Genomic DNA, 14,171 nt, shown 5'->3' on the forward strand with positions numbered 1-14,171 from the left:
GGGAACTCTAAGAGCTGCCTGGCACAGAATAAGCACTTTATAAATGATTTCTATTGTTATTTTTACATCTGTTGTTTGGGAAAATAAAATAACATTGTCTGTGTGAAAGTGCGACTTAAACTGTAAATTTTAGAAAAGATGATTCCCGTAATCCTGTAATTTGTCTGAGGATGACCCATTTATGATTCCCTAGGGAAAAAGTCAGAAGTTCAAAATTAAATATACTAAACACGAGTTCAAATTAGTGCATCTTAGGGAAGAAAACTCAACTGCATAGCTGCCATCAATTAATTAAATCTTCACAAGAGCCCAGTGCAGGCACAGTTCAGCTGGAAGATAGCAACTGAACAGTTAAATCCAGGAAGGGAACAAAAGATGGGCAACTATTGTTCAAGAAGCAGAGCGTCTGCCATTTTTTAAATTACCCCTTGGGAGTCACTGCTAATGGGTATGGGCTTCTTTTTAGAGTGATGAAAGTGTTCTAAAATTGATTGTGGCTGCGACTGTGCAACTCTGTGAATATACTAATTCCATCAAATTGTACACTTCAAATGAATGAATAGTATGGTATGTGAACTATATCTCAATAAAGCTATTTTTTTTTAAAATCCCACCCCTCGAACTTCAATTCATATCACAGGTTTCTTTTTTAAGCAACACATGAAAAGAGAATGCATTTGGCCTCTTCTGGAGTGGTGAGGCTGCGGGTGCCCAGGCTGAGCTCAGCAGCTCCCGCTCTGGCCTTCTAAGTGATGATGGCAGGTACCGCAGAGCCTGCCAGCCTAAAGTCCCCACCGGATCATGAGCAGACAGAAAAGAATGTCAACTTCTTCCTTTTTTATTTTTTTCTCATTTGTTTGTAAATAAGAGCAGGGTTTGAAAGGATAAGGCTGACCCCACGGGTGTGTGTCCTCACATAACTGCTCATTACGTCAGGTGGCAGACAGAGGGAAAGAGCAGGGGCCAGCACCCAGGGGACTGTGGTGGTGGGCAGCCCTCCCAAATGAGGCAGGAGTTCCTCCCTAGAAGAGGTGTCTGTCTGTCGTGTTTCTGGTACAATCTCTCCCAAGCTGTTTGCATTTCCACAGGGTGTTTTGAAGAATAAAGAGACTGAGATCTTGCGTGGTAGCAGGCGGTTATTCTCATACTCACTCTAGTCTCCCATTCAGACAGGGACTCAGAGCTTTGGCTTCTGCCAGAGGTGAAAGTTAGTGACTTCCAATGTAAACAATGAGAAACCATCATAAAGAGATCCACAGACATGAAAAAAACAAAAGCTCTGCAGATAAAGCCCCCGAACAAAGCACCAGACCCCATTCTCAGAGCATAAGACTAGATTCTCTGGAGGCTGCCGGGCACCAGTTTGTCCCAACTTCCAAATTGGAGGACTGTTAGAAACGTTTCTTTCCCAGTGAGAGTGGAAGGAATCTTTAGAGACATAGTGAACTTCTAAGACACCAAGCCTGGTCTCAGGGTATCAGGGCTCTGTCATGGGGTTGCCCCGTGTGCCACAAAGTGCACCCTTCTTATATGTGACTTTCTGGGGAGATGAGCGTTAATTAATAGTATATCTTTGTTGTGTTTAGCCAAACGTTACAAATGGGTCAAATTCTAAAATGTTTTGAAAGATAAAACTAGTGGGTACAAATTTGAGGAGAAACACAATATTTACATGGTCCCAAAGTATCTCCCCACAAGATTTTTATTAATTACAAAGAGAACAATAACATTAACAATAGGAAAAACTAGCCTGGGTGCCATGGCTCATGCCTATTTATAATCCCAGCACTTTGGGAGGCTGAGGTGGGAGGATCACTTGAGGCTAGGAGTTCGAGACCAACCTGGGCAACATAGGATGACTCCATCTCTATGAAAAATAAAACATTAGCCAGGTGTGGTGGTACATGCCTACAGTTCCCGCTACTTGGGGATGCTGAGGCAGGAGGATTGCTTGAGGCCAGGAATTCAAGACTGCAGTGAACTATGATTACACCAATGCACTGCAGCCTGGGTGACAGAGAAAGATCCTGTCTCAAAAAACAAAAACAAAAAAATCTAACATGATAAATTGACATCATGTGTGATAATACACTGAGAAAGAGCCAATATATCTTCTGCGATATTCCTGCCAAATATGTGTAACCTGAAAACAGTTATGAAGAAGCATTAGGCAAACCCAAATTAAGGGACATTCTGTAAAACAGCTGGTTTATATTCTTCAAACATGTTAAGGTCCTAAAGGGCAAAATAAAAAATAAAAAAGGAAGAGTTCAAGATTAAAAGAGACTAAAGAGATCTAAGGTAATGCCTGATCCTAGATTGGATCCTTGATCCTTTTACCATAAAGTCTGTTGCTGGGACAGTGGTGATTTCAATAAGGTCTAAAGATTAGATAACAGTGTAGCAGTGTTAACTCCTTAATTGTAATAATTGTACTGTGTTTATGTAAGAAAAGCACCCTTGTTTTTTTGGGACATATACACTGAAGTATTTAGGGGTAAAGAGATATGATATCTGCAACCTGCTCTCAGGTTAGACAATAGTAATGATGACAGTTATATATAATTAGAGAGACAGAATGGGAAAGCAAAAGTGCTAATCGATTAACATTTGAAGAATCTGAGTGAAGGATACATAGGATCCTTTGTACTATTATTGCAACTTCTTTGTAAGTTTGAAATATTTCAAAATAAAATCTTTTTAAAAACATTACATTTCCAGGAGAAAAAAGTGAAATAAATTCTACGTGGCTTCTGGAGTCTTTACAGACAAAAAAGAGTTTTTGTCTGTAAAGACTCCAGAAGGGGGATGCGATTTGGATAAAGCAACCCTTCTGGAGGTTCCCCATGCTGCACTGGATCTCTGTTGGAACTTTAGAATTCCAGAGGTCTCTTCCACATGGCTGCTCTGTGGGTTGCCAAACTCATCCTTCCCTGAAGGGAGATTATCTGTTTAATGGTTAGGAGAATGTGAAACACTGCCTTGACACTCAACATTTGGAAATAATATCTAATGTGATAGAGAGTCTGGGGACCCTGTCCAAGGAAATTATTTCCCATCCTCCTGTGCAAGGCATCGAAGGACTATTGTTTGGATTATTAAGATAATGAGATGCAGATGGGAACTTAAATTACAATGCTACATATAGAATCTTGAAATGTTTTCTCACTGGATTTTAGCTACTTCTGTTCTTTTCTTGCCTAATTTTCTCTTTACCTGTTTTATGTTTATGAGTTCATTAGCTGCTGTTGTCAGGACACTGTAGGAAGAGGCTTAAAGACTTTGTCATTTGTCCTTTGCCAAATGCTTTCAGGAACTTCAACATATCATTCTGCCCCCTCCACCTCCCCCAACACTCCCGCCACTCCCTGCCCTCCTGCCCCAAGTCGTATTTCTAACTGGTGGAAAAAAAAAAAAAAAGGCCGGGCGCAGTGGCTCACGCCTGTAATCCCAGCACTTCGGGAGGCTGACGGGGGTGGATCACGAGGTCAGGAGTTCGAGACCAGCCTGGCCAACATGGTGAAACCCCGTCTCTACTAAAATTACAAAAATTAGCCGGGTGTGGTGGCACGGCCTGTAGTCCCAGCTACTCAGGAGGCTGAGGCAGGAGAATTGCTTGAACCCGGGAGGTGGAGGTTGCAGTGAGCCGAGATGGCGCCACTGCACTCCAACCTGGGTGACAGAGTGAGACTCCAACAAACAAACAAACAAAAACCAAAAAACTTTTTTTCCCCTAATTCTGGGGAGATTATATAGCAGAAAGCATTGAAAACACAGAAAAGCACAGTAAACAAAATTCAAATTCAATAATTCTATCATCCACAGTTAATCTTTTTGCATTCTTGATAATGATTACATTTTAAAACATCATTCATGAGCTAATAAACTTTCGGAAAACTCTTTTAAAAAAATTTTATTCTTATTTTTAGTAGTCTTATAACTCAATATACAATTGTTTTTCTATGTATTTATATTATTATGCTTACTGTGAGTAAAATTTTAGAATCTCAGAAACATCTAAATTTTCTATCTTCAATGATAATACATTTTTTCTTAATATTTTTCAAAAGCCTGACCTTATGAATATTGCTTACACAGGATAATTTAAACATCTTCCAACTTACTAACAATGCTAATATTAACATTGATGTAAATAAAGATGTTTATGGTGACATAAAGTTAGAGAAAAAAAATTAAAACAAAAGAATCCCTAATGTTATAGATGGAATTTTATCCTCCCCTCAAATTATTCTGTTGAAGCTCTACCCCCCACTACCTCAGAACGTGTCTGTATTTGAAGACACGGTCTTTAAAGAAGTAATTAAGTTAAAATCTGACTGGTGTTCTTATAATAATAAAAGGAGATTAGAATGCATCAAGGAAGACAACCAAGGATATGCAGGCACAGAGAAAAGGCCATGTGAGGACACAGCCAGGAGGGGCAGCCATGTGTGAGCCAAGGAGGGGGCGTCAGGAGAAACCAAATCTGTGGACACCTTGATCTTGGACTTCCAGCCTTCAGAACTGTGAGGAAATACATTTCTTTTGTTTAAACCACCCATTGTGTGGTATTTTGCTATGCCAGCCTGAGCTGACTAATAGACCTAATAATATGCGCCTTCCTCATATTATCAGAGCACTTACATTTCTTATTTTAATCGCTTATTTAGTTTTTTGTCTTTTCTGTTAGCCTGCCAGCTGTGTGGAGGTAGGGGCAGTGTCTGCCTTGATAGTTAGTATTTATCAAGAGTTTTACATCCCTTACCACATTCAACCTCACCCTAAGCGTGGGGTAGGTATCTTTATCTTCATTCCACAACTGAAGGCTTGACGCATGGAGAGGTTAAATAACTTACCCAAAATACCAGTTGCAGTTGAACCTGCACATAGTGTTTGGAACGTAACAGGCAACCTGTATATGTGGGTTGAATAAATGAATAAACAAATAAGTTAAGTTATGGAAGCAAGATTCAAATACAGGTGTGTCTGACTCCAGTGCCCATGCTTCTAAACCTGCACTGTCTTCTGCTTGGATACAAGCATATTGTCAGGGCTGGTATGGTGCCAGGGACACCATAAGCTCTGAAAAATGCCTGTTAAATAAATAAATGACTGAATGAGTCACAACCTGTCTGAACTGCAGTTTCTCATGAATAATACCACCTACTTTCATCTTGCAGTTGTCATAGGGTGTAAATAGGATATGAAAGGCAAATGAAAACTTCATTCTTATTATCGCCTTATTTTAAAGTTATTAATAGCACAGTCTTCAGAGTCACACTGATCTGGGTTTGAAACATAGGACCAACATTTAATGGCTGTGTGACCTAGGACACATTATGTAATCTCTCTGTGCCTCAGTTTCTTCATCTATAAAGTGGACATGATGGCACCTACTTCACAAGGCTATTGAAAGAGTAAATGATACCTATTACACATAAAGCATTTAGCATTAATGAATGGTAACTGTTTTATTATTTTTAAACTAAAGCACAAAGTTTAAGAAAAGTCTAATCTTATTGATAAATAAACCAATGAGAATTAAACAATCCCTCTCACTACAAATTGGTGAGAGCTAAACATCCTATAGCACCGTAGAACTGATATGTCACTTGAGAGGAATTCCATAGCAAGTGTCCCCATCGGCCCTGGATACCCCTGAGAACAGAGTTTCTGGGAGGAGAGGGTACATTCCCAAGCCTTCCTGGTCTTGGGAGCAGTGGCCATAAGCTGAAACCAAGATGGCCTTGGAATACACACTAAATCCAACAAGACTTAAGGAGAAGTTTTAAAAACAAACAAAAGACCACTTCTAAGAACTTCCTTTCTACTTTTATGTCTACTTTTATTAGGCCAATGATCCCTAATTTTGTGCATTTATGGGTCACATAAAATGTTGCAAGCTCTCCTGACCATGAGCATTTGGAGAGTCTCCCATCATTAATGAAGATAGTAGCACCAGGGAACCCATGGTTCAGAAGTCAGGCTAATTAAAAATAGCACCACATTCACTGGTGGTAACAATCCAAATCTAATATTGGGTATTGTGTCCATTTCAAACAAATTAAATTTTTTGGCAGGGGAGTGTATTTTAGGTAATCCAGGCTAGAACTTTCTTTTTCAGGTATGAGATCTCCTCCATCTAACAGGGATATGGAAATATCAACTTTCTGAACTAAAAAATAAGGTGAACTACATGACCTTGAAAGTCCCTTTTAACTAAAGGCTTAATGATAGGAGGGTCTGTGTTTGTGTTTATTTGTTCCACCTGTGCTGCTAACCTGGCTTTCTGAACTGACAGTTTTTCTGTATCCAATAAAGCAGTGATGAAAACACCTGCACAGTGATGAAAGGAAATTTTGAATATGGCACCAATACATCAGTCCTTCTCAGCTACCTTGTCTAAACAGCATATACAGTGGTCAAGAGAATGGGCTTTAGGGCCAGACAGGCCTAGAACTGAGTTTGAATTCTACTACTTTCCAGCTGTGAGATACTGGGCAGTTTAATAAATTTCTTTAGATCTTCTTCCCTCCTCTGTATAATTAGGACAATTATAAATAATCATTGAAGATAATTCAATGAGACAATGTATATAAAGTGTTTTGCATAGTTCTTGACATACAGTAAGTGCCCAATAAATGTTTTCTATTATCCATAAATGCTGGGATCGAAGTGGGTAGATAGCATCCCATAGTGAAACAGTGTAAGTTCTGGAGTAAGACAGGAACAGGTCAAATCTTGGCATGGTTTTTCTACTTACAAATTTCGTGATTTCCTGCAAGTAACAAACTACGAGCCTCAGTGTCTTCATTTGTAATTATTCAAACCCAGATCTGCTTGACTCAAAACCTTATGCTTTCAATTACTATGCTACAGGGGCGAACACGATACCTGCAGGGTTGATATTTGTACAACCCTTTGTAGTGAAGGTGACATCTAGAATAAACTCAAGTAGTTGTAGAAATAGCAGGAATTACTGCTTCTGTCATGCTCTTCTTCACCATTGTCATCATCATTATTATCATGCAGTGGTCTAGGATGCAGCTGTAAGGTAAAGTCAGGCTATCTGAGATGGTGATTGTGGTTGAGCTGATAGAGACCCAGCATAAGGCAGCCCGAGTAGCAGAGTAAGACCCAGATGGTCACTACCCCTCCAGCTCAGGTTGTCCATTCATTTAGTGGAGATAATAGCAGGGGAAAGGAGTATCATAGGTTTGCTTGTGTGTTGCCTCCTCTGATGAAGGAGAAATGTCTATGAAAACCAGGAAGGTCTCTTCCAACTTTTACATTCTCAAATTTGATATCTAATGAAACCACCATTTAGAATACTCTGATTGTGAGTCACTTAACCTCTCCGACCCTGTTGTGTTATCTCTCAAATAGTGATAATACTGTGTACCTCTGTGCTCCTGGCAGGGAACAATTACTCCTGTGTGTCCTGAATGCTTTGGACAGTGCCTGACCTTAGCTAAAGTGAGGACATAATTTCATGCTTGTTGAATACTGAAGAAATGGTGGGGGCAGAGGCAGGGGTATAGATCCCTGCAGAGGCATATACCCTCTTACTGTTAACAAACAACTCCTTTTGGATAAATCAAAACCCAGAACTGAGGCCACTCACCAGCTGTCTTGCTGTGAAAGCCCTGCAGCTCCCCACAGAAGAAGTCTCCTTAAGAGAGAAGAATGTCAAGCATGTCTCCATGCTCTTAAGTACAGAGGAAACTGGCCTGCAAAGTTTGAAAAATGATGCAAAAACTCAGCACCTCTGAATTCCTCAGAGGAAAGGCTGCTGAGCTTCCTCTCTGGTGCTTACCAGATTGGAATGTGATACCCAGGAGAGGCTTTTTGCTTGACCATGACAGCAAGGCCCAGCGCCCTTAAGTGTTTCTCCATGCTGTCCAGCAGCCAGCCACTGGAGATTTTTTTTTTTTTTTGCATTAATGAAACTGTAGCCTCTGGTTTTGTGTTTCTACTTCACATTTTCCCTTCCTCCCCAGTCCACATCGTCATCATTCATTGCCTTTATTAAGGGCCAATTTGCTGGGCATTTGATTGTCTGTGCATGACAGTGGATAGACACTACTCCATCTCTAACATGATAGGAAATCACTCCCCACACATCCCAGTCACCCGTGTGGTCTTACCTAGTTCCCGATGTTCCCTCCCTATCAACACACACACACACACACACACACACACACACACACACACACCCCAGTCTTACAATTCACTATTTTCAGGTGGTTAATACACAAATGTTACTAGAGATTGAGAGCACATTAAAGCCATTTTTAGTCCAGATTCTTCTGCCAATTCTTTAGGGATGGGGGATTCAGAAGCAGGCCCTTGGAATACATTTGTTTCTGGAGGGTGGCTTGTAAGAAGGAAGGCTGAGACAAAGATCTGGAACAAGAAGCAAGCCTAAAATACACCACTGTGAGAAGATGTGGGGAAGGGAGTGTCTTTAAAGTCATGCTACTTTCCTCCAGACCCAGTCTGCCTCTGCCTTTGAGATTACTTGCAATAGGATCCAGATTATCATCCCCAAAATTGAGCACAAATAGAAACGACATTGAAAATAAAGTCAATGTGGGTGACAGCATTTCTTGAGGCAAAATCTTCCATACCAGATGGGAGAATGTATGTCACCGTTAGCCAAGACCAAACAGTTCTCAGGGCTGCATGAAACCAAGGTGTGGGTGCAGCTTTGGAGGGACAGTTCTCGAGCTCTGGTCGCAGCTTCCCATCCACACTGCCCAGTGTACTTGGAGACATCCCTGAAGGAGGTGTGGGCCAGCAGGGAGCCCCTGCTGGCTTGACCTCATGCTCCCAAAAACATGCAGTAGCATCAGGACTGGAAAGGTAGGGAAGAGCAAAATTGAGAAAGAGAAAATATCTTTCTTCTGGTAAGAAAATAGATTTTCTGTTGAACTGCTCTTAGAGTGTCCACAATCTCATTATTGATTTTTGGGGCAAAGCCTTGGGTCGCAATGCTTTCGTTTCTAATGCAGCCTCACGATCCTCTTACCACACCTTCATCTGGGTGGATGGCAGTGCCATCTTAACCCTGATTTCTTAATGGCATATTTCCTGTTATTGCCCTTGTATGAAATGACAGTTCTCTTTTTGGCTTGGTTTTCAAGGAGCCGGAAATCCTACTGTCTGACTTCTTGAACTAATGAGTTCACTATTGGGACAGCACAAATAAAGACTGGTGCTTGGGAGATCTTGGCTCGCTTTCAGAGAGTGTTGTTTCTGAGAGTGCCTTAAACAATGATCAGAGGAAGACAGCAGAGAGCTATAAGAAGAATTATGTGTAGTCATTTGGGGTGGAGAGATAGGAAAAGTTTAAATAATTTGGGGAGTCCCTAAACAACATAACTAAGCTTCAGATGCACAAAGATGCCTAAATTGGTTGATGTTTTAAAGTCAAAGGAAAACTAAATACAAACAAATATGGGAAAGTGTTTGAATGAGGAGGTAATGGTACCTGACTTGCAGGAATGACTTTCAAGATCCCAAAGTTGGGGACAGTGGGAATTGCTCTTTTTAAGGTTTTAGAAATTTTCCTCTTGCTGTTCTTATAAAGGGAAAGCAAGTCTGTCCTTGAGAAAACTTGTAAGACAGCCTTCTCTTTAAAAAAATGCTCTGAAACAGTCAAGTGCCACAAAACTTTGAAAGAACTAAGATCAACTTGGTGTTTGACAAAGCTAATATAAGAATGGTAATCAATCCCTTGGCAATGGAAATTTTAAATTTAAAATAAGCTTCAACAAAGCCTTTGAACCTTCAAACACTTTATGCTTAAGAAATTAATGGGTCCCTGAAGAAGTCACATTTCCTTTTCTGTTTCTATAATATATACTTCAATTACATTAATCAACAATGCAGCAAAATAACTGACACCAACCAACTTCCAAGTCACATTTCCAAGCACTCCTTTTCTTTAGCAGAGACTTAGCATTTTAAGATAGCTAATTGAGGTTTATATAAGCATGAATAAATATTTGGTGAAGCTGGATTTTCCCATCCTGTTGTCGCCCTTTGCTCACCCCGGAATGGTTTCCCATCCTTTTTTTCCTTCTAGTGTCATTCCTGTTGAGTGTGATAAACCATCTTGCTGACAGAGATATTAAGTTAAAACCTTCCTTCTGCAGTATCTATGAAGATGCTGAAACACACATCAGATGAGTTCCCTTTTCAGGCAAATTTAAAAATTCTCCCAAGACTGTTCTTCATTGCAAAATCAGCTAAAGGGTCCCTGCTTCCCTTTAGTTTTCTATGCTCTGGACAAAACAAACAAACAAACAAAACATGACATGCACCCTTTTACATGTGATCCTCCTTGTAAATTGGCTTTTGCTTTCATTGTATCTACCCTCAACCCTATCCTCACTAGAGTTTTGGTTTTACTTAACTTTTCTCAGAGAAAGTGTCTCCACAGGCCCTATTGACAATTTTCCCCCCCATTTGGGTTCTCTCTCTCTCTCAGAAATGGAAACCTTAAAAATAAAAGGCTTCAGGACAGGTGCGGTGGCTCATGCCTATAATCCCAGCACTTTGGGAGGCTGAGGCAGTAGATCATTTGAAGTCAGGAGTTCGAGACCAGACTAGCCTAAACAACAGGGCAAAACTCCATGTCTACTAAAAATACAAAAATTAGCTGGGTGTGGTGGTACATGCTTGTAATCCTAGCTACTTGAGAAGCTGAGGCAGGAGAATCGCTTGAACTTGGGAGGTAGAGGTTGCAGTGAGCCTAGATTGCACCACTGCACTCCAGCCTGGGCGACACAGTGAGACTCCATTTAAAAAAATAAAATAAAATAAAAGGCTTCAAACTTAATTTTATTAGTGTAGTATTCTATAAAACAAACCAATGAAAAACTTCAATATTCCATTTGGGTACCTGCCTCTCTGTTTGGGAGTGGACAGCGTCTATCCTGGGGGGAGGCCATTTCTCCTTTTTGCTAATAGTCTACAAGGGAACTGCTCCTAACACTTTGCATACTGCAGAGAGGGGCCAGTCTTGTTTTCAGGTTCTTTCAGCACCTGCTGGGCATTTCCAATTTTACAGTCTCCCCTGCAGCGCATAAATACTGAGGCCCTTGCCTTACTCTTCATCTTAGAAACAGTTCAGATAAATTTATCCTCCCAAGGTGAATTACCTCTCCCAGTAGCTTTTGAGTTTTAATAAAGAATCTCCTGAGGAAAAAATGAATAAATTAGTTTCTAATGATGGAATTACTTGCACAAAACAGTGTAAGATATTTGAATAGATTGTGGAATAAGGTAGACCTTTCAGTCATATCACCTCAGTAGCCTAAACCCATACAAGGCTTATCCTTTCTAAAAATAATGCTAGATTTCAGAAGTTTTATTATTTTTAGTTCAGGTAGATTGCAAGAGAATTCAGTGTAATGAGAAATGAGATGCATCACTGATACTTCAATGGTTACTCATCTCCCTTTCAAATCTGCTTGCCACTGAGAGAAAAAGTAGAGCACCTAGTACAACACAAACAAATCATCTGTACGCTTGGTCGGATTCTTCACTTTCCACGTGGGTGTTTTAGTCAAACAACTAAAGATAGGGAAGATCACAATTCAGTTACCAAGGCTAATAGAGCTCTCCACAGCCTTACCTTGCTGTACTCTGCTTGGCTCAAATCAAGAGACTAATTTCTTCTCTCTAGTCCCTGAGGAGAGAGAAGGGCCTTTCATGTGTTCCTTTCTTCCATGCCTTGAATATCACTTTTGTCATTGTGTACATGTGTTTTGGTTACTTTTTTCAATTTAATAAGCTTGGCAATGTATGTAAATAGGCAGAGTTGGATGAGAATATCTACCCACACAATTACACACAAAGGGAAACTGTTTGGGTCCAGATCATCACCTTTTATTGAAACTGGTATTCAATAAAAGGCCTTATGTACAGAGATAGATTTAGACAATCCCTGCTTTTGTGCATCAAGGAAGGAAACGATGTGTATTCAGCTACCTAACTTGGCCACGAGCAAAGCTCAACACTTCCACAATCTCTGGGAAAATGAGATGTTACATGTTCTTAGCAGGAGCTGACAATTAAGCTGAGTGAACAATCGTGCAAGGCGGGGGAGTGGGAGTTCACGCTGCTTAGCCACATGCCTCAGGTGCTCGGCTGAGTGTGAGGCCGAGGGCCAAAAGCTTTCAACCACCCAAGAAGCTGGGGATCCTGAAACCTACAGCCCTATGGCACGTTATTCTGTTTATTATCTTGGAGACTCCCTGTTCTTTCCAACTATTTCCTCTGGCACGATAAGGATTTTGTGAGGTGCCAGGGGAGATATAATTCATTAGAATCAAGTAATGATTTGTAATATTTAAACTCTTCCATTAAACCAGGAAGCAGGTCAGAAACTAACCTTTAAATACAGCCAAGGGAGAAAGTCAGCGCAGCAGCTTAAAATATATATATTTTGCAGGAAGCATGGAGCGTATAATTAGCTATAATTTCTGCAACTGCAGTCAGGAAGCTTTATTTTTTTGGCTGATAGGCAATGTTATCTCTTGATGGCCTGGGAAACCAAACCCTAGCGTTACATTCCTGGTTCCCACATAGACCTTGGTGGGTGGTTTTGGGGGGAAACTGGGCAAAGGAGTAAAGGAAAGGAATGGGCAGGGTGGGTCCAGAAGCTGGAGAAGTTGCAGGTAAGGATCAGGGTGATCGCCTCTTTGATTCTTTCGTAAGAAGACTCTGAATTTTGAGAACTGTATTTAAACATATTCTGATTTCCAATGTGATCATTTCCCCCAAGACATTTTTAATGCTTAATATATTGGGCAAATGCTATACTTCTTGGCTCCTGCTGATAGTTGTAGAGGAAGTTGAGTGTACTACTGTTAGAGGATCACTTTTACTTTTGGCTATTTCAACGAGTGTAGATTTTTTTTTTTTCCAGTGGGCAAGTCTCAGTCTGGCAGAGGCATTAAAAATTAGTAAAGGTGGAAGCGCTTTGAAATATTTGATCTCTTCTCGAGGAAGCTGAGCAGAGGGGTGGGGAGTCCCTCAGGAAGGCTTGCTGTGTGGAAGCATGTATACCAACAATGAGATTTTCTTCAATGCCTCCTGTGGCCTTGAATTCTCCCCTCTAGTCAGGCACCAAAGGGGAAAAACCCAGCACTCCTCTCTGACATTTGATCTAAATCTCCTGAAGTCATAGGGGAGGCTGGGCAAGCTCAGATGGGGCAATAGAGCAAGAACAGCAACATGGCAGTAAATAAATCTGATTTTTGTCCATTTCAGCCAAGGCTGATTTTGTTTGCTGGGAAGTGATTTCTCTTACCTTTGTTTTTCTGCAGATTGTCAAATCCTGGCTCAGTTTGCCCTGTGAACCACATCAACCAACTAATCATCCACCAAGCAGATGAACTAACAGACATCTAGCCTGTCCTTAACAAGAGTGACAGTAATTGGCATTTTAAAAAAACCATTATCTCATCCAGTTATTTATCAGCATTCTGCAATGTATTAAATCTCTTTTCTAACTATTTATAAAAATTCCACAGTTCATTTGGGAAGGAAGATATATGATTTTAAATGATTTAATATTTGAAAATAGTGTACGCTTAGCTTAGCACCAGAAAAGCCCAAATACTATTTCTCCTTCCGCTTCCGGGGATGATCTCCCTTTGATGGGAATCACATTCAGAGGCATATTATACTGATATTCCCCAGATAACACATCTTGAATTACAAACTCAGGCATCTTCCAGGTACTGAGGAAGAGAGGATAAAGCAAGAAGGTGAATAAACACTCATTAGATGAGAAATGGGAAAGCAAAGGGCATCTTTCCAGGGACCTCCATTGCCAGCATTTATCCTACAACATCCACAGTATACAAATAATTGCCTCGGAGTTCTGACTTGGTCAGATAAATCTGCTCACTGCCTCATACATAGAAGCAGCCCGAGACCGTTTCTCGGAAGGCTCACATCTCTTCCACAGCAGCTGCTCATCTCTAATGAAACCGTTCTGTGCTGTCCTCCAGAGCGGAGCCGCATTGTCCCAGCCATGAATAAATCATTAACCCTATTTTATTAATAAGGCTAAGCTAACAGTACTCCCAACCTGGACCAGCTCTTCCTTTCCTGCAGCGCCTCAGAAACAAGTGCCACACCGCTCTTCCTGT

The sequence above is a fragment of the Macaca fascicularis genome, chromosome 3 (assembly GCF_037993035.2).
Source record: "Macaca fascicularis isolate 582-1 chromosome 3, T2T-MFA8v1.1".
Lineage (NCBI taxonomy): Eukaryota > Metazoa > Chordata > Mammalia > Primates > Cercopithecidae > Macaca > Macaca fascicularis.